At 37.2% G+C, this 22,589-nt stretch overlaps 1 non-coding gene and 1 pseudogene across 1 annotated transcript; one reads left to right on the forward strand and one right to left on the reverse strand.

Annotated features, from left to right (window-relative positions):
* LOC126783932 (uncharacterized) overlaps window positions 1-3,005 on the reverse strand; it is a 50,760-nt pseudogene extending 47,755 nt beyond the window's left edge.
* A 775-nt stretch (window positions 3,006-3,780) lies between these two features.
* On the forward strand, window positions 3,781-3,887 carry LOC126785543 (small nucleolar RNA R71). Its single transcript, XR_007671074.1, has one exon. It is a non-coding gene; the product is annotated as a small nucleolar RNA R71 (small nucleolar RNA).
* Window positions 3,888-22,589: the final 18,702 nt, after the last annotated feature.

Consider the following 22,589-nt stretch of genomic DNA (forward strand, 5'->3'; position numbering starts at 1 on the left):
CCAAAGTGTCCTCCACAAGATTCAGAATGGCAAAAAGTAAGTATAGAATGATGTTCAGATTCAGGGACACACCTCCTAATGATTTGATCAACACAATGTTTCCACAAGTATGGTTCATCCCAAAAATAATACTTAACTAATGCCTTGAGTCTATTCTTTTGAGCATGCGATAAAGTATCCAGAAATTGCTTAGAAACTAGATAATTCACAATATCTGCATACCATGGCTCACTTACCTCAACTCGAAAGAGTTTCTCATCCGGGAAACTCTCTTGGATAGCCAAGGGCTCGGCATCTCTCACCAAACGACTCAAGTGATCCGCCACAACATTGTCACTGCCCTTCTTGTCCTTGATCTCGAGATCGAACTCTTAGAGTAAGAGAATCCATCGAATCAATCTTGGTTTGGCATCCTTCTTCGTCATTAAGTACTTCAAAGCTACATGGTCAGTGTAAACAATAACTTTGGATTGAAGTAAGTAAGAACGAAACTTATCTAGAGCAAAGATCACGACAAGAAGTTATTTTTCAGTTGTGGTGTAGTTTTGTTGAGCATCATTGAGCGTTGGTGAGGCATAATAGATGGCATAGGGCTCCTTATCCTTCCTCTGCCCTAGCACGGCTCCAACTGCATAGTCGGAGGCATCACACATCAACTCAAATGGCAAGGACCAATCCGGCGGTGCCATGATTGGTGCCGAAGTTAAGAGCTTCTTCAAAGTCTCGAATGCAAGCTTGCAATCATCATCAAAGTGAAAGGGAACGTCCTTTTGAAGCAATGAACTCATTGGTCTCGCAATCTTGGAAAATTCCTTGATAAACCTATGATAGAAACCTGCATGTCCAAGAAACGATCGAACATCCCTCACACTTGTGGGGAGGGGTAAGTGACGCACAAGATCTATTTTAGACTTATCAACCTCAATTCCTCTAGATGAAACAATATGGCCTAAGACAATGCCTTGCGTGACCATGAAATGACATTTTTCCCAATTCAACACCAAGTTAGTTTCTTCACAACGTTCAAGCACAAGTTCAACATTCTCTAGGCAAGTTTCGAAATTTTCACCATAGGCAGAAAAATCATCCATGAAAACTTCAATTTTAGAACCAATATACTCAGAGAAAATGTGATACATGCAACGTTGAAACGTACCTGGAGCGTTGCATAAACCAAAAGGCATGCGACGATAAGCAAACGTACCAAAAGGGCATGTGAACGTAGTTTTTTCTTGATCTTCTTCCGCAACACTTATTTGATTGTATCCACTATATCCATCAAGGAAACAATAGAAAGAATGACCAGCTAACCTCTCAAGCATTTGATCAATGAATGGCAATGGCATATGGTCCTTCCTTGTTGTAGCATTGAGCTTCCTATAGTCAATACATACTCGATAACCGGTCACTGTCTTTTGAGGCACCAACTCGTTCTCTTTGTTCTTTACCACCGTGATTCCTGACTTCTTTGGGACAACTTGAATGGGAGAGATCCACCTACTATCCGAGATGGGGTAGATCACGCCACAATCGTGTAACTTAGTGATTTCATCCTTTACAACTTGCATCATTGGTGGGTGAAGGCGTCTTTGACCTTCCTTGGTTGGTTTGGCACCATCTTCAAGCAAAATTCGGTGCACACACATGGTAGGGCTAATTCCTTTGATGTCGGCTAGGGTCCATCCTATTGCCGTCTTGTGTCTCTTTAACACTTCAATCAATCTCTCTTCTTGTTCCTCGTTGAGTGCAGAGGAAATGATCACTGGCTATGTATCCTCATCAAACAAAAACGCATACTTCAAGTGGTCCGGAAGAACCTTAAGATCAAGCTTTGGGGCTTGCACCACAGAAGGAAGATTCTTGTTAGTAGTTAAGAGAATTGGACTAGGAGAGACATAGCTTACCTCACTTGCAACCTCGAGAGAGGTCACGTTCTCAAGAATGAAGGATGGCACGGCAGCTTTAGTTTCTAACTCCGAAATGTTAGAACCATTACTTGTAAATCCGGCCCCTTGGGCAATGGTGAATGCCAACTCGTCATGTGCCAAGGTATCTAGATAGTTATCTACAAGGGAATCAAGAATGTCAATTGAAAAACAATCACTTAACTCCGAGAGAGGATACCTCATAGCTTCAAAGATGTTGAAGCTAATCACTTCACCATCGAACTCAAAGGTGAGTAATCCACTAAACACATCAATTTTTGTTCGTGCAGTCCTCATGAAGGGACGGCCCAACAAGATAGGGACATCCTTGTCATCTGCTTCAGTTGGCTCCATGTCAATGACATAGAAGTCGGCAGGGAAAATTAAGCTCGAAACCTGCACAAGAACATCTTCAACATATCCCAAAGGAACTTTGTTGGAACAATCAGCCAATCGAATCACAACATTGTCACGTTTCAAATCACCTAGACCTAGGTCCTCATAGATATAGTATGGCATTACATTGATAGATGCACCTAAGTCTAGCATTATCTTTTCAAATGTCATGTTTCCGATTGTACAAGGGATAGAAAAACTCCCTGGATCCTTAAGCTTTGGTGGTAGCTTCCTTTGGAGCACGGCAGAAACCATCTCACTCATTGTGACAACCTCCTTCTCTCGAGTCATCCTCTTATTGGTGCACAATTCCTTCAAGAACTTAGCATACCTAGGATTCTGTTGTATGCATTCAATAAGAGGCATGTTCACTTCCACCTTCTTGAAAATGTTGAGCATGGCTTGATCAGAGTCATCCTTCTTTTGCTTTGCAAATCTACTAGGGAAAGGAACACTAGGAAGATCATTCGTTGAAACCAAACCACTAGAGTTAGGGTCCTTACCTTTGTCATGCATGACATGATCACCTTGTGGTAGAGGCATGGCATTATTAGCCTTAGAGGAGGCAGGGTCTTTCTCTAAGTCCTTGACATTGAAACTCTTGGCATCTTGTCCTTTAGAAGGCACGGCCTTCTTGTTTTGCTGCAATGGAGCATCCAAGATCCTCCCACTTCTTGTAATCATGGCCTTCACGTTAAGATTAGGCTCATTTTGGCTCGGCAACTTTCCTCCTTCATGGATCTTGCCCATGAAGTCAATCACTTGTCCCATCTGCTTCTTAAGCTCAGTTATATCCTTAGAATGAGCTTGTTGACCTGTAACTAAAGCTTGAGTAGCAGAGTTTAAATTTTGTTGCCCTTGAGCAAGAGACTTCAAAAATTCATCATAGTTAGGTGAAGATGCATTATTCGAACCATGAACATTAGAGTTAAAGGGAGCAGAACCTTGAGGTACCTGAGGCCTCACAAATAAACCTGAAGGACGAGGTCCTTGACCTTGAGCATTGTTGTTCCAACGAAAATTTGGATGATCTCTAAGTCCAGGGTTGTATGTGTTCGAGTAAGGATCGTACCTAGGCCTTTGTTGCCCCATGAAGTTCAACTCTTCTTTAGTCATTGCACCATTTGGACAATTTTCAGTCGTGTGATCTTTGAAAGAACAAATAGCACATGCTTGATTGTTGATGCTCGAACCATTGAATGCCTTGACTAGAACGTCAAGCTTCCTTTCTAAAGTAGCCATCTGATTTCTTGCATCAACATCATACACCCCACGGCTCTTGCTTCCTCTCTTCTCCTTGGAACTAAATTGGCGATTGTTGTCAGCCAAGTCATCAATCAAGGTGTAAGCTTCTTGACCGGTCTTGTTCATGAATGTGTAGCCACATGCCGAGTCTACCATGCTCTTATTGGTGGTGTCGAGTCCTTCATAGAAGAATTGCACCAAGTCATCCAATGAAATACCATGGTGAGGGCATTTCCTTTGTAGTTCTTGAAATTCCTCCCATGCCTCATAGAGCGAATCACCATCTTTTTGAGTGAAGTTCTGAATCTCCCTTCTAAGTCTTTTCGTGAGTTGAGCAGAGAAGAATTGCTTTAAGAACCTCCTAGTCATTTCGTCCCATGTGGTGATTATTCCTGCAGGCAAAGAGTACAACCAACGCTTAGCATCATCCTTAAGGGTAAATGGAAAAAAGAGCAACCTCAAGCCTTCTTGAGAAAGATGATGAATTGATTGGAGCTTGCAAATGTCCAAGAACTACCTAAGGTGAACATTAGGGTCTTCCATTGAAGAACCAGAGTACTTAGGCAGCTGCCCAAGCAATTGAACTGGGATGGAGAAGTTAGCTTCATCAGGTGGAGTGAAAGCAATGCATGAAGGTGATTCAGGGGTGGTGGGAATGAATGCATTCTTGAGTGCCATTGGAGCACAAACAAGAATTATGTCATGGTCCGCAATTGTGTCGAGCTCGGAATTGAAGATGAAGGGGAATGTAAGATCCTCCTCTTCTTCTGATCTAGGTGAAGAGTTTAAGATTGAATTGCTTGGAGATGTTTCGAAATCTAAAGGTCCACTTGTGAAAGAGTTGTTTAAATCTCTAAGTGCTTGAATTCGATCCTTGAGCTCTTGTGTTCTCTTAGATATATGATAGGAGCACAAAGTTAGATATTCGATTACTCTGGTGCATGGGACCAAAATTGGATCTCAGAGAACTATTGACTGACATACATCTCGGTGATGGAGTCGATAGGGGGCTTGCCCTCCATAGTTCAACAAATGAGTCATACCATGTTCACTATCTCTGAATTAGCTATCCGGTCATCTGAAACAATGATTCAAAATTGTGTTTAGACATCCATACTTAGGCCGCACGTCCACTTTGGTTTACAACTTAGAATCAATTAATCATTTAATTGTTTGAATAACAACTTAAGAATGCTGAAGCATGAAATCGATTGAAAAGTAACTTGTAAAAAAAAATTGACATATAATAATTGTAATTGGGTGTACTTTTTTTTAGGTTTATTTAGTTGAGAAATTAAAACGAACTTAAACATAAAATTTGACATTATGTTGGATTGGTTGTTAAGCTTGGTTTCGTTTCTTTTTCCCCTTAACATGTGCTTATTATATTTGAATGACTTTTGACATGTTTGTGACTTGTATATCAATAACTTCCTAATTGTTTTCTCTAACCTTTGCATTGTATCTTAATGATCTAATTCTAATTGCATTCATTTTGCATCTCATTCATGTGGAATTTTAAATTCCACGGAATATCATATGGCTAGAGGAACATAGTCCCTTAAGGACCTCACGTCCTATGTTATGTTTGGTAGGTTCCCACTTTCACTAATGATTTTAATTGAGATTCTACAGATTTATAGTGAAGTGACCAGCAATGAGCTCAAGAATATACTACAAGGTTGGACAACAAAATGGGGGAGGAGAAACCCCATAATGTGTCACCTATAAAATGATTGAAAGGAAAACTCGGTCTAAGCTATTAGACTTTAAATTTAAGCGCTTGTTGGGAGGCAACCCAATTTTGATTTTTTACTCTTTACTCTTTATTTGGTTATTGTTTTTGTTCTTATTGATTTGTTTTGTGCGTGTGTAGGTTAGTTTTCGAGAAAACGTGAAGAGGAGCAAAACATGTTCGTTCAACAGAATCTGGTAGAAACAGTCCATCGACTTCGGCAGACTGTATCTCCTAGCTCATAGGGAATTATAATATGTGCTTTATATGGAAACAAAGGTATTTGAGCCTAGTTTCTGTAACATTTTACAGAACTGGATTTAGAGGTCTACATCATTCCCAGTTGCAATTTTAAGGCAGCAAGGTCGTGTCAGAAATTCAGAACTCGTGCAGTTGCAGTCCGGAAACGGCAAAACAGGGAGTACTTTCGGCCTAACTGGGCAGTCGTGCCATACATGGATTGAAAGCTTGTTGTGTTATCTTCAACTTTCATTCAGGCCACTTGTCCATTTCGGCTGTTTAAGTCAACGGAAATCAGGTACAAAGAGGTAAAGGTCATTCCAGTTTTTGATTCTATGAACCTGTTTTTCGTGACAAATTTGCAGGGGCGTAACTTTCTCCTCATTTGGAGTTACCAGACGTACTTCATATGCTTGGAAAGCTAGAAACATCAGCTTTCTATTCCCACTGCTATCTTACTGATCGTAGATTATTTTCAAACGTTACGAAGCATGGAATGCAGGCTGTTGGACCGCGCCATGGGGGGGCTTTTCTCATCATTTTCTCAACTCTTTCTCATGTGTTTATTTCCTTCTACTATGCTTTTGTCCTTCATTGGATTATTTATTTTTGACATTCATTGAGGACAATGCATGATTCGAGTGTGGGGGAAGGTTTACATGTTAGAGTCATAAAAAAAATTTGTTTGTATTTTTTATTTTGTTTTGAGTCTTAGGTATGCCTTTAACTATCTAGGATGAGTTGATCTTTGAATGATTGGTTGATAAATGATCACAAGATTGGAAATTGAACTTAATTGTTATTTGATGGTTAATCGATGTGTAGATTTTGTACGAACATGTAGTAGATGAGGATTTTGAAACTTAGGTACATAATGAGCATGTTCCTTGTTTAAATTCATGTAACCTTTGTGAGTTTCGAGCCATATATGTGCTTTCGTTTTTAGTGATATTCTATCGTTTATTGGCTATATAACCTCATTACATCTATTTTGATCAATTCATATGCCATAGAATTGCAATGAACTAGAGAATGCTAGAACTTACTTTGTGAAACTTTCGAAACTTTTATCATAATATACTCTGATTTTGAAAAGGATTGTTGGATCTTTTTAGGAATTCCACCACTTAAGCCAAAAAGCCGTATGCCTTATTATGAGCCTTGCTTGGGACACCTTAGTATTAACCCATTTGAGCTTACGTTAAACCTTTTCTTTTCATCACCAACATGTTAATATCCTTGCTTAGTATAGTTATATCTCTACCTTGTTCTCGAGGCTTGGCAGAGCTGATATTTGATGTTAATATGGAGTGATGATTCGATTCAAGTGTGGGTTTATGCTATGTATGTATTTATGCCGTATGAAAAGGGTGAAAAGAAAAAAAAATAGAAAGATGCCGTGAGAAGAAAAAGTGAAAAATACATGAACACGGCTTGAAAAAAAAAATACAAAGAAGTTACGGCATAGCTATGTTTGATGTGATTTGGAGTTGTGATGTGTTTGTTGAAGGCTCAACAAAGTTATACTTTAGCCTTTGTCCATTTTCACACCGTTTAGAGTGAAGAATGGGTTCAACATGATGAAAATTAGTCCTTATCTTATGGAGTATGGCGACATAAGGTGAATGATTCTTGCTCTGCTAAGTCTTGAGGATGACCTTTGTGATTCTTTTTACCTAAGAAAATGATATCCTTACCGAGCCTAAGCCTACCTTTTATAAAGATCCGCATGATTCTTAAAATGAGTAGCTCTTGATTTGTGGAGTTTGTTTCATGAGTAAGCATATGGTTTGGGTTCATTTGTGGATATGATTTGTATATTTCATGAGGTTTTCGAATTCACTATGCATTCATAACTCTTATGTGTGAAAAGCTTTTAAGCATATGCCATGTTCTTGAGAGAAAAGATTCGGAGTACATATCCCTTGTGAGTTGAATTTGAACTTGTTTTGAACATGTTGAGCTTAATATCACTTATGTTTCTGCCATGTCTTACTTGTTATGCGAGATCTCATGTTTATTAACCATTGAATTCATTCTATCTATTTTGATTGAGTGTTATTCTTGATGCTATGAGTTTAAAGATCGCTGAGACAAAATGTTGAAGGCATTATAGTTGAGTCATTAGTTTAGTTGTTTTGATTTTTGTTTTATGTTTTTGTTTCCCTTTTCTAGTGTTTGCTAAGGGACTAGCAAAGCTTAAGTGTGGGGTTGTTGATAGGAGCACAAAGTGTGACGTTCTTAATATGTTTATGCCCTATTCATACTCTTTGTTACCTCTTATTTAGTATATTTTAGTTTCTTTTGTCTGAATAAGTGTCTAGGTAGAGCTTATATCAATTATGAATGAATTGATGATGAAATCGTGCTAAGTGTTAATAATCCTTGTTGAGATATGATTCCTTGTTCGAGTAGGATTCATCCTTTCGTATTTCTTTGTTTCTAACGTACTTATTCTTATTAGGAAATACAAATCCATGTTGGAGAAGAGAAGCAATCCTAGTTCCACAAGGAAAGAGAAGAAGATACACTTAAAAGCCCAATCAATGCAAGAATATAAATGCTGTTAAGATTCGTAGTCCAACTTCGACGGGGTCCCCTGAATAGCTCTGATCGAGTTAGAAGACGTACATTATATGAATAGAAAGCTATGTGAGTCTAGTTTCTGTAGGATTTGGAATCAAATCAATATCTTATTCCTACAAGGAGATATGACCGAATCATTGATCGGAGATCCAGTGAGCTCGACTAAATTATCTCAGCCATTGATTTGCTTTTGATCCAAGGGCTATGAGGGAAACTTGGGACTTTGTTCCTCCTGCATAGAGAGCACAAATATGTATCAGAATGTCCATAAATCCCTGCACCAAAGAATGTCAAAGAAGGCTTGCAGTAAATTAAATGAGAAGATGCAAGAAAGTCAAAGAAGGCATGCATCAAATTTAATGAGGAGAGGTAAGAAAAATCAAACATGGCTGCAACAATTAAGACTTTTGTTGCCTCCCTAATTAAAAAGAAGAAATTTGTGCCAAAGAAATCAGCATTAAAAGAGGAAGAAGATATGCAATTAATGCAAAAGATATGCAATCCTTATAGAAATCAGAATTCTGGCAGTGCAGATCATCCAACTTTGACGGACTCCCCTGGACAGCTCAGAATGATTGAGAAAGTGCATGATATATGGATGAAAACCCACGGAAGTCTAGTTGAAATTTCCAGTTGGAATCATCTCAATATCTATTTTCTAGATAAAGTTATGGCCATAACAAGGGACAAATGTCAGATCTGCCGAATCTAGGAAACCTCAACCAATTTGGTTTCAACTTTGTGGACTTTAAGGCCATCCTCCCTTGGGTTTTTTCCTCTATATATAGCACCTCAATTCCACAGAAAAATATCATCAACCTTGCTCACAAGACTTGCCAAAGCTCTGCCTAAACACTTTCATTCACCAAGCATCATAGAATCCGAATTCACCACCCTTCACCATATTTTCTGTCCAAAGCTTGGGAGCCTAGGATACCATTCTCTTGAAGATCTTTTGCTACCACTGCCCAACCTTGGAGGAGATATTTGTAACTTTTGAATGACATGATGAATTAAGGTTTTCGATTTTAATTCAATGATTTTAGGTTTTATGCCATGAGTTTCTGTTTATTTATGTTCTTAATTCATTTTCGGTGTGTTCTTATATTGCATGTGTGATTAAGACAAGTAGTTGATGCCGCATATGTTAATCATTCAAAGTTAAAAACGATTTTGATACAAGTAGTTGATTAATTGTTTGTCCCCTTTGTTCCTCCACTAATTATGATCTTAAGTTCGACATTGGATAGGTGCTTTAAACATGTTGATTTCTCTTTGTGATACGTAATTGCATGATGAATTGGTATGTTAGATTTCGTAGCAAGACAAGTAGTTGAGCTCGATAATATCTATGTATTAGGAACTAAGTAGGAACTTGATGCATGATCAAATTTAAGATGAACTACGATACTTCCGGCATGAACATGATTGAGAGTAGATTTCGTTACCTTTGTTCTTATGTTATTGTTTGGTGATTGCTTATGTGTTGGTTGGTTGATCACATGTACATATTAGTTTAGGTTTATTTTATGTTTGATCCGAAATATATTCCAAAATCCTCAAACTCTTATGAATTCGTTGTTAAATGTTTGTGATTCTATGCCCTGGTTGGATCCCCGGTTTGTGAACGATACCCTCTTGCATTATACTACTAACGATGCTTACATGGCTAATATTGATCTCGACTAATCGAAGCGATCAATATTTCAGACATGCATAATACCTGTGACACGAAAGTTAAAGAGTTAGCATTGAAGAATACACAATGAACACATATAAATCGGGCCTTCCCTTAGTCATTCACACGCACACTTATGGGGAAGGGCACGACACTATATTGTCAAGTTTACAAAGAGTTAGTTCTTTACGTTTACAAAAGTTCATACAATTCACAAGTTCTTTTTGCCATTTCAATGATTGAACGATCGATTGATTCTAAGTTGTAAACCAAGGTGGACGTGTAGCCTAAGTATGGATGCCTAGACACAAGATCAAGTCTTTGTTTCAGAAGGCCTTGTAGCTCAATCAGAGATAGTTAACATGGTAGGATTCATTTGTTGAACTACGGAGAGCGAACTCCCTATCAACTCCATCACCAAGATGTATGTCAGTCAGTAGTTCTCTGAGATCCAATTTTGGTCCCATGCACCAGAGTAATAAGAGAGCGTGCCCCTTACTCAGTTGGACTTAACCTCGTGTGTTAGACAAATCTCCAAGTGTTAATAAAAGCCGCCCTCGACCTCATGCGAACCCGAGAGCTAGCATGAAGGGTTAAGGCTAATATTAACAAAAGGGACTTTATCTATTCCGTTCGATTTACAACCTACAACAATCATTCACTCAAGCACCAAAACAACAACCTAAGATATATTTATTATGTGAAACAAGATAAGAATATACAAATGTACACTATAAACAATGAATTCGACATTAAAAGTTAGGGATCCATAGAGATGGATCCCCGGCAATGGCGCCATTTGATGATTGCTCGATTACTCGACATCAATATGTAACCCTGTAAGCATCGTAAGTAGTATAAAGCAAGAGGGTATCGTTCACAAACCGGGGATCCAGCCAGTGCTTAGGATCACAATACTTAACACGAATTCATAGAGATATAAAAGGTTTGATATAGGATCGGATTGAGATATAAAAACAGAAAGTAAAACCTAAACTAATATATACATGTGATCAACAAACCAACACATAAACAATCACCAAAACAATTCACATAGGGAAATCGAAACACGTCATATGTCTCCCTTTTTGAGTCATTCCGAGATTAGCTCATGAACAACTAAGGTTGGATGATGCAATTTAAATTCCAAATCAGTAACCTATATGCATAGACACTTAACACATTCAATTCTTGCCACTCGGCTTCATTGAAATCTAACATGTTCATCTTACCATACAATCCCAAAGCCATGCATATCGAATTCATCAAGTATGTCACCTACTTAACCCCCAATCATGCAATTTCGAAAATCATATAGAAAAGAATAAACATGTTCATAGCATAAGTCTTTAATCCAACAACCTAAATATCATGCTACAATCGCATACATAACACTTAGGAATCGAAATTGTTCATACATAGTACACGGCAGAAACCAAAAACAGAAAATCCATAAATCCAAAACATAAATTCGAATCTTTATATAAATTGAATCAAGTAGCTATTTCATAGACAAAATTGAAACAAGATTACACTACACAAATCGCATACTCATCTAAGAACAAGAAAACCAAAAACCGAATTGAAACAAAGAGAGAATCATGGTTACACTTTATCAATCAATCGATTCTACAAGGTATAGCCAAGACTTCTAGGGGAATGGAACCTCTTCTCAATCGTGCTTGAAGGCTATAGATGAAGGTGGAGAATGGTGGAATCGGTTTTAGGATTTCTTGGAAGGGTGAGGGATTAATTCGGCAGAGCTAGGCTTGTGCTTGTATGCAAGGTTAATGATCATTTTATGTGGAAATGAGGTGCTATATATATAGGAAGAAACCCAAGGGAGGATGACCACAAAGTCCACAAAGTTGAAACCAAATTGGTTCAGGTTTCCTAGATTCGGTAGATCTGACCTTTGTCCCTTGTTGTGGCCATAACTTTCTCTAGAAAATAGATATTGAGATGATTCCAACTGGAAATTTCAACTAGACTTCCGTGGCTTTTCATCCATATATCATGCATTTTGTCAATCATTTTGAGCTGTCCAGGAGAGCCCGTCAAAGTTGGATAATCTGCACTGCCAGAATTCTGATTTCTATAAGGATTGCATATCTTCTTCCTCCTTTAATGCTGATTTCTTTTGCACAAATTTCTTCCTCTTAATTAGGGAGGCAACAAAAGTCTTAATTGTTGCAGCCATGTTTGATTTTTCTTACCTCTCCTCATTAAATTTGCTGCATGTCTTCTTTGACTTTCTTGCCTCTTCTCATTTCATTTTCAGCATGCCTTCTTTGACATTCTTTGGTACAGGGATTTATGGACATTCTGATACATATTTGTGATCTATATGCAGGAGGAACAAAGTCTCAAGTTTCCCTCATAGCCCTTGGATCAAAAGCAAATCAATGGCTGAGATAATTCCGCCGAGTTCAATGGACCTCCGATCAATGATTCGGTCATATCTCCCTGTAGAAATAAGATATTGATTTGATTCCAAATCCTACAGAAACTATACTCACATAGATTTCTATTCATATAAGGTACGTCTTCTAACTTGATCGGAGCTATCCAGGGGACCCCGTCGAAGTTGGACTACGAATCTTAAGAGCATTTTCATTCTTGCATTGATTGGGCTTTTAAGTGTATCTTCTTCTCTTTCCTTGTGGAACTAGGATTGCTTTCCTTCTCCAACATGGATTTGTATTTCCTAATAAGAATAAGTACGTTAGAAACAAAGAAATACGAAAGGATGAATCCTACTCGAATAAGGAATCATATCTCAACAAGGATTATTAACACTTAGCACGATTTCATCATCAATTCATCTAAATTCGAAATAGCTCTACTTAGAACATAGAAATAACAAATATGAACATAAAACAACTAAATAAGAAGTAACAAAGCATAAGAATAGGGCATATATACATTAAGAACGTCACACTTTGTGCTCTTATCAATGTGCATACACAAAATGGTCTCGCTGAAGCCACCATCAAAAGGTTACAGATGGTAGCTAGGGCACTTGTTATGCGCACCAACTTGCCTATCAGTGCATGGGGCTATGCAATATTGCACGCAACCTTGATTATTCATTTCAGACCCACTGCTAGCCGACCATTTTTTTGAGTACCAGTTGGTTATTGGTTATGAGCCTGACATTTTACACTCACGCATCTTTGGTTGTGCTATATATGTGCCTATTGCGCCCCCACAACGCACTAAAATGGGTCCTGAGACGACTAGGTATCTATGTTGGATATGAATGCCCAACAATTATTTGCTATTTGGAACCTTTGACAGGCGATCGTTTTACCGCTAGATTTGCGGATTGTCACTTTGATGAGACAGTACTCCTGTCATTAGGGGGAGATAAGAAAAACAACTTTCAAAGGGAACGACAAGAGTTGTCGTGGTTTGTCGCCACTTAGTCTCATTTTGATCCCTGCTCTCCACAATGTGAAAGTGAAGTGAAAAAAATAATCGATCTTCAGAACGTAGAAGATCACATATACCAGTTGCAAATGTGCCTGCAAGGTTAGAAGTCCCCAAAAAGGGGCACATTGCCGTAGTAGGAGGCACTGCAACCACACTTAGTGGAGGTGTGCTTGAGGTCATGACTCCTCAAAGGAAGAAGGCAAGGCCACTTGGTTCGACCGATACTCGCCCAAGGAAGAAAAGGGCAACTAAGGTACAACCAGATCCATTAATCATCGATGTGGAGAATCCCTCTTATGATATTATCTCTTATTATAGTTATGTCTATGAATCATTATGGGAGGACGCTTCGATGTTTGATATGATTCCAAAGAACAAAGAAATCTCAATGAATTATGAGAGTGCACATGAGTTGATGGAAAGATCTTCCATACACATTGATGATGCATTTGCATATAACGTTGCTCATGAAATAGTAGAGCACGATGATATCAAACCACGCTCTGTTGCAGAATGTCAACAAAAAGCAGATTGGCCTAAATGGAAAGACGCAATCCAGGTAGAATTTGACTCACTGGCAAAAAGACAGGTATTTGGTCCGGTAGTGCTAACCGCACCAAGTGTAAAACTTGTAGGACATAAATGGGTATTTGTCAGAAAACGTAATGCGAAGAACGAAGTCTCCCGTAATGGACGTCATAACGTTCGGCTACCTAGTAAGTTTGGTAGTTTCCGAAGGACTAGACATGCAACTTATGGATGTGGTTACATCATATCCCTATGGGGACTAGATTCAGAGATATATATGAAAGTGCCTGATGACCTTCCATTGCCCAAGTCAAGTGACTTCAAACCACGGAGTGCGTTTGCAGTTAGGTTGAAACGCTCACTTTATGGACTAAAGTAATCCGGACGGATGTGGTATACCCGTCTAAGTGAATATTAGATTAGGAAAGGATATAAGAATAATGAATTGTGCCCCTGCGTATTTATAAAGAAAACAAGTTCGAAATTTGCTATTGTAGCCGTATATGTTGATGACATGAACATAATAGGTACTCTTGACGAAAAAAAAGAAACCACGAGCTATTTGAAATCCGAATTTGAGATGAAAGATCTTGGAAAAACTCGATTTTGTCTACGCTTTGAACTAGAGCACCGAGCTAGTGGGATTTTAATCCACTTGTTTGCATATGTCCAAAAGAGGCTCAGACGATTTTTCATGGACAAAGTGCACCCTGTTAGCACTCCCATAATCGGTCGAAGTTTGGATGTAAAGAAAGATCCGTTTCGCCCAAAGGAAGAGGACGAAAAGGTACTAGGAGTTGAAACTTCGTACTTAAATGGAATAGGCGCATTATTGTACTTGGCCTAATGTACTCGACCAGATATTGCATTTTCAGTGAACTTGTTAGCTAGATTTAGCTCTGCGCCAACGCAGCGTCATTAGAGTGGTGTCAAGAACATATTTCGATACCTATAGGGAACCATTGACTTGGGTTTATTCTTCCCTTACAGCAACACATGAGGATTCACAAATTGAATTGCAATCGCTAAAGAAAATGTCGATGACAAAATTGTTATCCCCTACTCTGAAACCCCAAATAATGTTTTGGTTGGTTTCGCTGATGCTGGGTACCTTTCTGACCCACATAAAGGCCGTTCCCCAACTAGTTATGTATTCACTATTGGGAAAACGACGATATCTTGAAGATTAACCAAGCAAACCCTTGTGGCTACCTCTTCGAACCACTCAGAGATTATTTCTCTACATGAGGCGGTTCGTGAGTGCATATGGCTAAGGTTTATCATTACTCATATTCGAGGAACTAGTGGTTTAAGTTCTACCACTGAAGAGCCTACGTGCATTAATGAAGATAATGTAGCTTGCATCGAATAGATGAAGCTAGGTTATAATAAGGGTGACAATACGCAACATATATCTTCAAAGTTTTTCTATAATCAGCAACAACAATCTCTCCTCAAGATTCAAGTGGACCAAGTTAAACATCAGGAGAATGTGTCAGATCTATTTACTAAGTCATTGCCTAAATTACATTTGTGACACATGAAAAAAATATAGGAATGCAAAAGCTTTCTGAACTCCCTTGATTAAAATATGAATCAGGGGGACGGGTAGACTTTAGGGAGAGTCTCGACCCACACATGTAATGTGTGTTGTACTCTTTTTCCCTTCGACCAAGATTTATTTTGTCCCATTGGGTTTTATTATTTGGAAAGGTTTTTGATAAGGCAACAATTCACGCACTACTATGTCTTTGACTTGGCACAAGGGGGAGTGTTAAAGGAAAAACATTATTACCTTATTAGTGTGCCTTCATTAAAATAACTAACGGAGGCAATTAGGCAATCAACTTTGATATTTAGTTAATTACGGATCTAAATTATGTAACGTATCAATAAGTGTTATTGTCATTAAGCTGATTGATACTTTCCCTTGTAATATTTTCCCTATATAAAGGGACTCCATAATAATACGAGTAGACCAATTCCGTTTTACTTTTATAAAATATACTTTAGCAAAATTTGATAACCCAAATTTGATTAATAGAACTTCAAAACAAACAAAAATCTGATGACATTTTTTAGAAAGTGGTAGCTGGCCCAACTTTCCTTTTGAAGAAGGAAAGAGTCGTCATGCTCACTATGTTTAGAAACATTCCTCGTTAAGAAACTTCCTAATTTGGAAACCCGTTAGGTGGGGAGAATGATGCATAGAGGTTGAATAAAATGATCGATATCGAAACGTTATAAAAAATCGGGAGATTTTCTAGTATAGCAATATCTCGATGTAGTGATCATATCCTACGGTTGATTTTTCATAATTCATTTTACAATATAATTGGGTTACAAAAATGTAAATGTACATATAACATATTATACAAGTTATACTATATTATTAGGTATGCTGTAATTCAAATTTGTATCTTTGCCCGTTGGTTATTTGATTTTATTTTTATTAGATATTGTTGGTAATTTGTTTAAAAATCGAACATTACAAAAGTCATAGTTTTGTTCTCATCAGCATAATGCAAGGGTGAGTGAGTTATATATATATATTATATATATTTTGATGATTTTTGTCAACGATATTTTCATATATAATTAAATTTGTAGTGTCACATTTTGAGTTTTCGCACAGGGTTATCGATAAGTTTGGAACGACTGTGCATATATATATATATAGATATATATGTTTTTTTTAGAAAGGTCTTTATAGTGATGTTTCTAGAAAGGGTTGTGGTACTCAACTTTATACTGTATGTTGTTCACGTTCTATCTCATCAAAACCTACAAATATGATCAAACCGATTGGAAGAACCAAGTGCAATATTCTTGGTTTGTTTTTTTAAGTTACATATATCCTTAATATTTTGACGCTCTTCTAAAAAAATTAATGTTTTGACATCAAATTATATTGTCAATTGTATTTTTATGCAGGTTGAGATTGGTATATATTCTAGTTTAAATTTGGTCGATTATGTTTTATGTTAGAATTATTAATAATTTTTTGTGTGAAGGTTTTTCGTGATATTAACACAAAACAGATCAACTTAACAAACAAATTTGAGGTGACAATTGTGTATTAAAATAATTAGCACATGGGCCATTCATTAAAATGATATTATAAATATATAGTGACCCATACAATAAACATTGAAGGTACAGAAAACATTTCATCTTTTTTCTCAGTCATGTTCGTCTTTCCCAATAGCTGAGAGAGGGGAGAGAGCCCTTATCTGCCCCGACATGAGAGAGAGCGTAGATAAGAGATATGAGACTTTAATTTTCCATCCATCATGTTTCTTTTCTTCTTTTGATTCACCTTCTCAAGAAGGTAGAAATTCTTTTACTTCTGTTTTGGAATCATTGAAGTCACGGGAATTGAACTAAACAGACTCAGTCAATTTTTTTTATTTCACTCAAATTGTGGTTCAGATTATACCACATCATCAGTTTTAGTGGAAAGTGAATGTTCACAGGGTGAATGCAAGAATTTTCGTTTAATCTCTTCGATTTGGTTGTTTTTGACATAACAAATAGCATTTTTAGTTGCAAGTCAACATGACTGTTGTGGTGCAATACTGTGATTTGACTGAAACAATCAAAATCTTGAAATGTGAGTAATTATTGAAGTAAAATATGAATAGGTTGTATATTTATTTTGATTATTTAAGATGCCGATCAATACAGACCGGGAGATCATAAAAACATGATTGGGTTAATGAAAAACCAAAGTTGATAAAAAAACACTTTAACAATATATATCATGATTAGGTTACATAATTACTAGCCGCAGTTAGAAACTTATGATAGTTGTTTCAAGTTTTCTATTTGCTAATTTTTTTGATAGTAAATATGAGATTTTGATATGGTTATGTCCCACTTATTTTTTATTTTGGTTCACTCTGTGCTACATGTGAAGATGAGTTACTTACAGCTTTACGGCAGAACCCTGACTGTCGTAGCTGCCCAAAATCCTCCCATCTTCGGAATGGAGAATGATATTCGCTTACTAGTGGAGAATTTCACGAGGGTTCCACAGGCAGCTCGATACTCGTCGGTCATCCAAGAGTGGGAAAAGCAACTGTCTTTGAAGGCCTAGCACATACAATTGTTGGAGGTCAGTACCATGAGATAGTTACATGAGTGAGGATAATCGAGCTAGATGTAAAAGCTATGAAGGCTGGGGGATACGTAACGAAGAATTTGAGGCTTAGTTTCTGTATTAAAAGAAGTAGAAGTAGCAAGAGTGGGAAAAACAACTGTCTTTGAAGGCCTAGTACAGACAATTGTTGGAGGTCAATACCTTGAGATAGTTACAGGAGTTAGGATAATCGAGCTAGATGTAAAAGCTCTGAAGGCTGGGGGATACGTAACGAAGAATTTGAGGCTAGTTTAAATTCGTATTAAAAGAACTAGAAGTAGCAAGAGAGAGGGTTATCATTTTCATAGATGAGATACATAATATTTTTGGCGAGGGGGACACAGCCAACATCCTTAAGCTCACACTTAGTAGAGGGCAGCTACATTGCATTGGCGCAACGACTTTCAAAGAATACATGAAGGTGGAGGAAGATGAAGCATTCACCATAAGGTGTATAAAGATTACAATTGACAAAATTAGTGTTGAGGGGACAACTGTCGAGCTTCGAGCAATGCGAAATCAGCCCTACAATGTTTGTGCATCGAATTTTACTTGAAAATGGTGCCAAATTGACAAAGGAGGGTCAGAAACGTCTTCACCAACCAGTGATGCAAGTTGTCAAACACGAGATCACTAAGTTACATGATTGTGGCGTCATCTACCCTATTTTGGATAGTATGTGGATCTCTCCCATTCAAGTTGTGCCAAAGAAGTCCAGAATCACGGTGGTGAAGAACAAAGATAATGAGTTAGTGCCTCATAGAACGGTGACTGGTCACCGTGTGTGTATCGACTATAGAAAGCTCAACGCCACAACAAGAAAGGATCACATGTGATAGGAGAACTTTGTGCTACTTTCTTAATATGTTTTTACCTCCATTTGTATTTTGCTTAGCCGTTATTGTTGTAATATGGAGTCATTGAGTCACAATAGGAGTCTTGGACGGTTATCGATGTGTCTTTGTGCTTAAATGAGTTAAAAACGAAGAATTGGTCTAGAGTCCTAGTTTGACTAGGAAACCTAGTAATTAAGAGTTTTCAGCTTTCTACGTTTTGGTCGCATTGGCGATATTTTGAGAGTTCTGTTTGCTTTAGGAATCCTTGTTAGACTAGGAAACGTATCATTTGGGAGAGTCCTACTTGAGCTCAAACTCTTATTGCGAAACTTTCCTAAATGAACTTTCTTGTTCTAGTAACTTACTTGTTCTAGTAAGTTTCCTTTTTGCAAATTAGGAACTTTCCTAATCTAGCTGAGCTCATATATTACATATGTCATTTTAACACAACAAATGTCTACATTAGGACATGATTTTTGAAAATACATTATCTCTTACTATTGATTTTCTTTTCTTATTTTCAGGTTTGGATTTAAAAGATAATTCAAGGAAATAAATAAGAGTTCAGCTGTGCAAGATAGGAGATGAAGATAAGGCACGAATTTGAGAAGAAATAAGAGTCCTATGCCGAGTCATTCACTCAGAAATTCAAGGAGATTATTTGAAGGAATAAAGAAGAGATCCACCCGTGCTATTTGGAAGGATAACTCACAGCAACAAGGAGAAAAGGTAGGCAGTCTAAGCTGTGCAAAACACTTGAGAATTTGTAGGAGAGGAGCCGTGCCTTCCATTCAGTTTTTGATGAGGCATCCAGCCATGTATTTCATGAAGAAAAGAAGGCGATAATGACTGAAATTACAAGGAAATAGGAGAGCCATTTGATCCCATCATTGAAGCAACATCACAGCCGTACATTCTCCACGGATCAGCCAATGTCGTGAAGCCTCTCCTCCTCTCCTTCCTCTATATATAGCACGGCATTCCTTCATAATTGGCATCATCACTCTCTCACAAAGCTAGGCCGGACCACTATAGCCGTCCTCATCTTCTTGCCTCTCCATAATCCAAAATCATTCTTGCTTCATCCTTCAAGGTTTCTAATGTGTGATTCATCCATGGCTTGTAATCTTTCTTTTTATTTTCTGCAAATTTCGAATTCATTGAATGAATTATTGGATGTTATTTTCGATTTCATATATGAAGTATATAATTTCAGACTTCTTTGGTTTTATGTTTTGATTGTGTGAACTCTTGAAATATGTATGTATGACGTCTTAAATGAATAGGGGCAGTAGGTTTTCGAATTGTTTTTAGCTTTTATTTTGATTCATTCCTTGAACTTGTACATCTAAATCAATGCTTGAGGAAGCCAAGGCCATAGTTCTCCTAAGGTTGCGATTTCATTCACCAAAGTGTTCTTTAATTGAGTATGCGCTTCGTGTTTCAATTATTGGTACCTTCTATAGGGTTATGATAGTTCTGGGAATTTGCATGCTTAATCAAGATCAGTGACGCCATGCTTGCTTACATGTCTCAAATTCGAGTTAATGTGCTTATGTGCTACTTTATTGTTTAACTAGTACGCTTCGTTATGTGAACTTTTTTTAGCATATGTTTAGGATTGAACGCTTCGTTAATTCTAAATAATTAAGAAGTCTTAATGATTAGATGAACCGATTCGGGCTCTAATTAGAATTGGAATTGAAATGGACTTAAGAAGAATCGAAAATACTTGCTGCCTATATGTTGTCTACACGTGTTATACATGTTTCTTGAGTAGAATTCGTGTTTTGGTTATGTGATGAATGGTTGATCAATTGTATATAAGTAATTTAGGATTTATTTTAAGTTGTAGTTTTAGAACACAAATCAAATCCCCCAATAACATGATAAGTGTTGAGGCCTTTTTGATTCCCCGGAATGAATGATCCTTGCTTATTCTATACTAACGATGATGTTTTTCAGGATATTTTATAGACGTTCTAACAAAACGCTCTATCATCGATTGGAAAAACATTTTTTCGAGGTTGTGGTCCCCGTGGTGTCCATCAAATGAGTCATGCCTTGTGACTATATCTAATTCTAGCTATCCAGCCATCTAAAACAAAGGAATGCATTTGTGTCTAGACGACGAACTTAGGCCGCACGTCCACCTCGCTTTATAACTTAGAAAATAAATTTTTATAAATAGATGTATATAGTTTCAAAAGAAAATGATATTCTAATTTTTAAGGTATATCGGATAAAGCAAGACCCTTACCTGGGGCTGTTTCAGTCGATTGCACAGTTAGCTCCTCCGCTCCACGTACTTTAAAAGTTAGGATTGTATGTGAATAAAATCAATTAGACTTAGTGATACTCCTACACTTGTAATTTTCGAAACATAGAAGAAGTAAAAGAAAAGAAACAAAAGAAAAGAAAGAAAAGGAAGAGTTACGTTTGTGATAGAAGAAGGAACCAAAATTTTGTAAAATAAAAGAAAGAAAGAAGTTTATATTTACTTATACTTGTATTTCATACTTTGTAATAGGGGTGTTAATCGGTTTGAATGGTTCGGTTTATAGGTGATACCGAACACCAAACCGTTCTATTTATTCGGTTTAATTCGGTTTGGTTTTTCACTTTTTAAAAAAAAACCAATTGTGTTCGGTTTGGTTCGGTTTGGTTTTTCTCTGGTTTATATCGGTTTTTCTTTCGGTTATTTTGTAAAGAAAATCGGAGTTTCTTTCCTTGTCTACCTACTTGATTCTTAACGAAATAAAAAGAACATGCGGACAGATTTGCAAAATTCTATTTACAAGATATAGTTGTTTCACAAATGCATACAATTGCAAAAAGTCACTAAACAAGTTATACCACATTAGTAGGCATGTTGTCGTTCCAATATCTAAAATTCAAAATATTAAATTTTGACCGTCAGATGTGATCAGCATATTTAAATAAGGATATGGTAAAAAATTCATCTAATGTTGATAATATTTAGGTCTCGATCGATGTGGTCAACATTAACTTAATTTCATCTAATTAAGTGAATTTGTTCTTACCCCCTCCTTCTTGACTAGTTTTGGTGGATTTTTTCATGCACACACTCTCACATATATGTGATGTAGCAGCTCGTGTAAAATTTTCAAAAATTTTACGTTCCAGGGATAAGGCTACCCATAGGGGATAATAAGCGTATAAAGGGTTGACCGCCTCGATCGGGACACAAACGTTATCGAAAATATGTGATTTTTTTACCATAACCATATTTCACAATACGTAACGCATCATGCGGACATATTTGCAAAAATCTATTTATAATATATAGTTGCTTCACAAATGCATACATTTGCAAAAAGCCACTAAACAAGTTATACCACATTAGTAGGCATGTTGTGGTTCCAATGTCTAAAATTCAAAATATTAAATTTTGACCGTCAGATGTGATCAGCATATTTAAATAAGGATATGGTAAAAAATTCATCTAATGTTGATAATATTTGGGTCTCGATCGATGTGGTCAACATTAACTTAATTTCATCTAATTAAGTGAATTTGTTCTTACCCCCTCCTTCTTGACTAGTTTTGGTGGATTTTTTCATGCACACACTCTCACATATATGTGATGTAGCAGCTAGTGTAAAATTTTCGAAAATTTTACGTTCCATGGATAAGGCCACCCATAGGTGATAATAAGCGTAAAAAGGGTTGACCGTCTCGATCGGGACACAAACGTTATCGAAAATATGTGATTTTTTTACCATAACCATATTTCACTATACGTAACGCATCATGCGGACAAATTTGCAAAATTCTATTTATAAGATATAGTTGCTTCACAACTGCATACATTTGCAATAAG

This window comes from Argentina anserina, chromosome 2 (assembly GCF_933775445.1).
Source record: "Argentina anserina chromosome 2, drPotAnse1.1, whole genome shotgun sequence".
In the NCBI taxonomy this organism is placed as follows: Eukaryota; Viridiplantae; Streptophyta; class Magnoliopsida; order Rosales; family Rosaceae; genus Argentina; species Argentina anserina.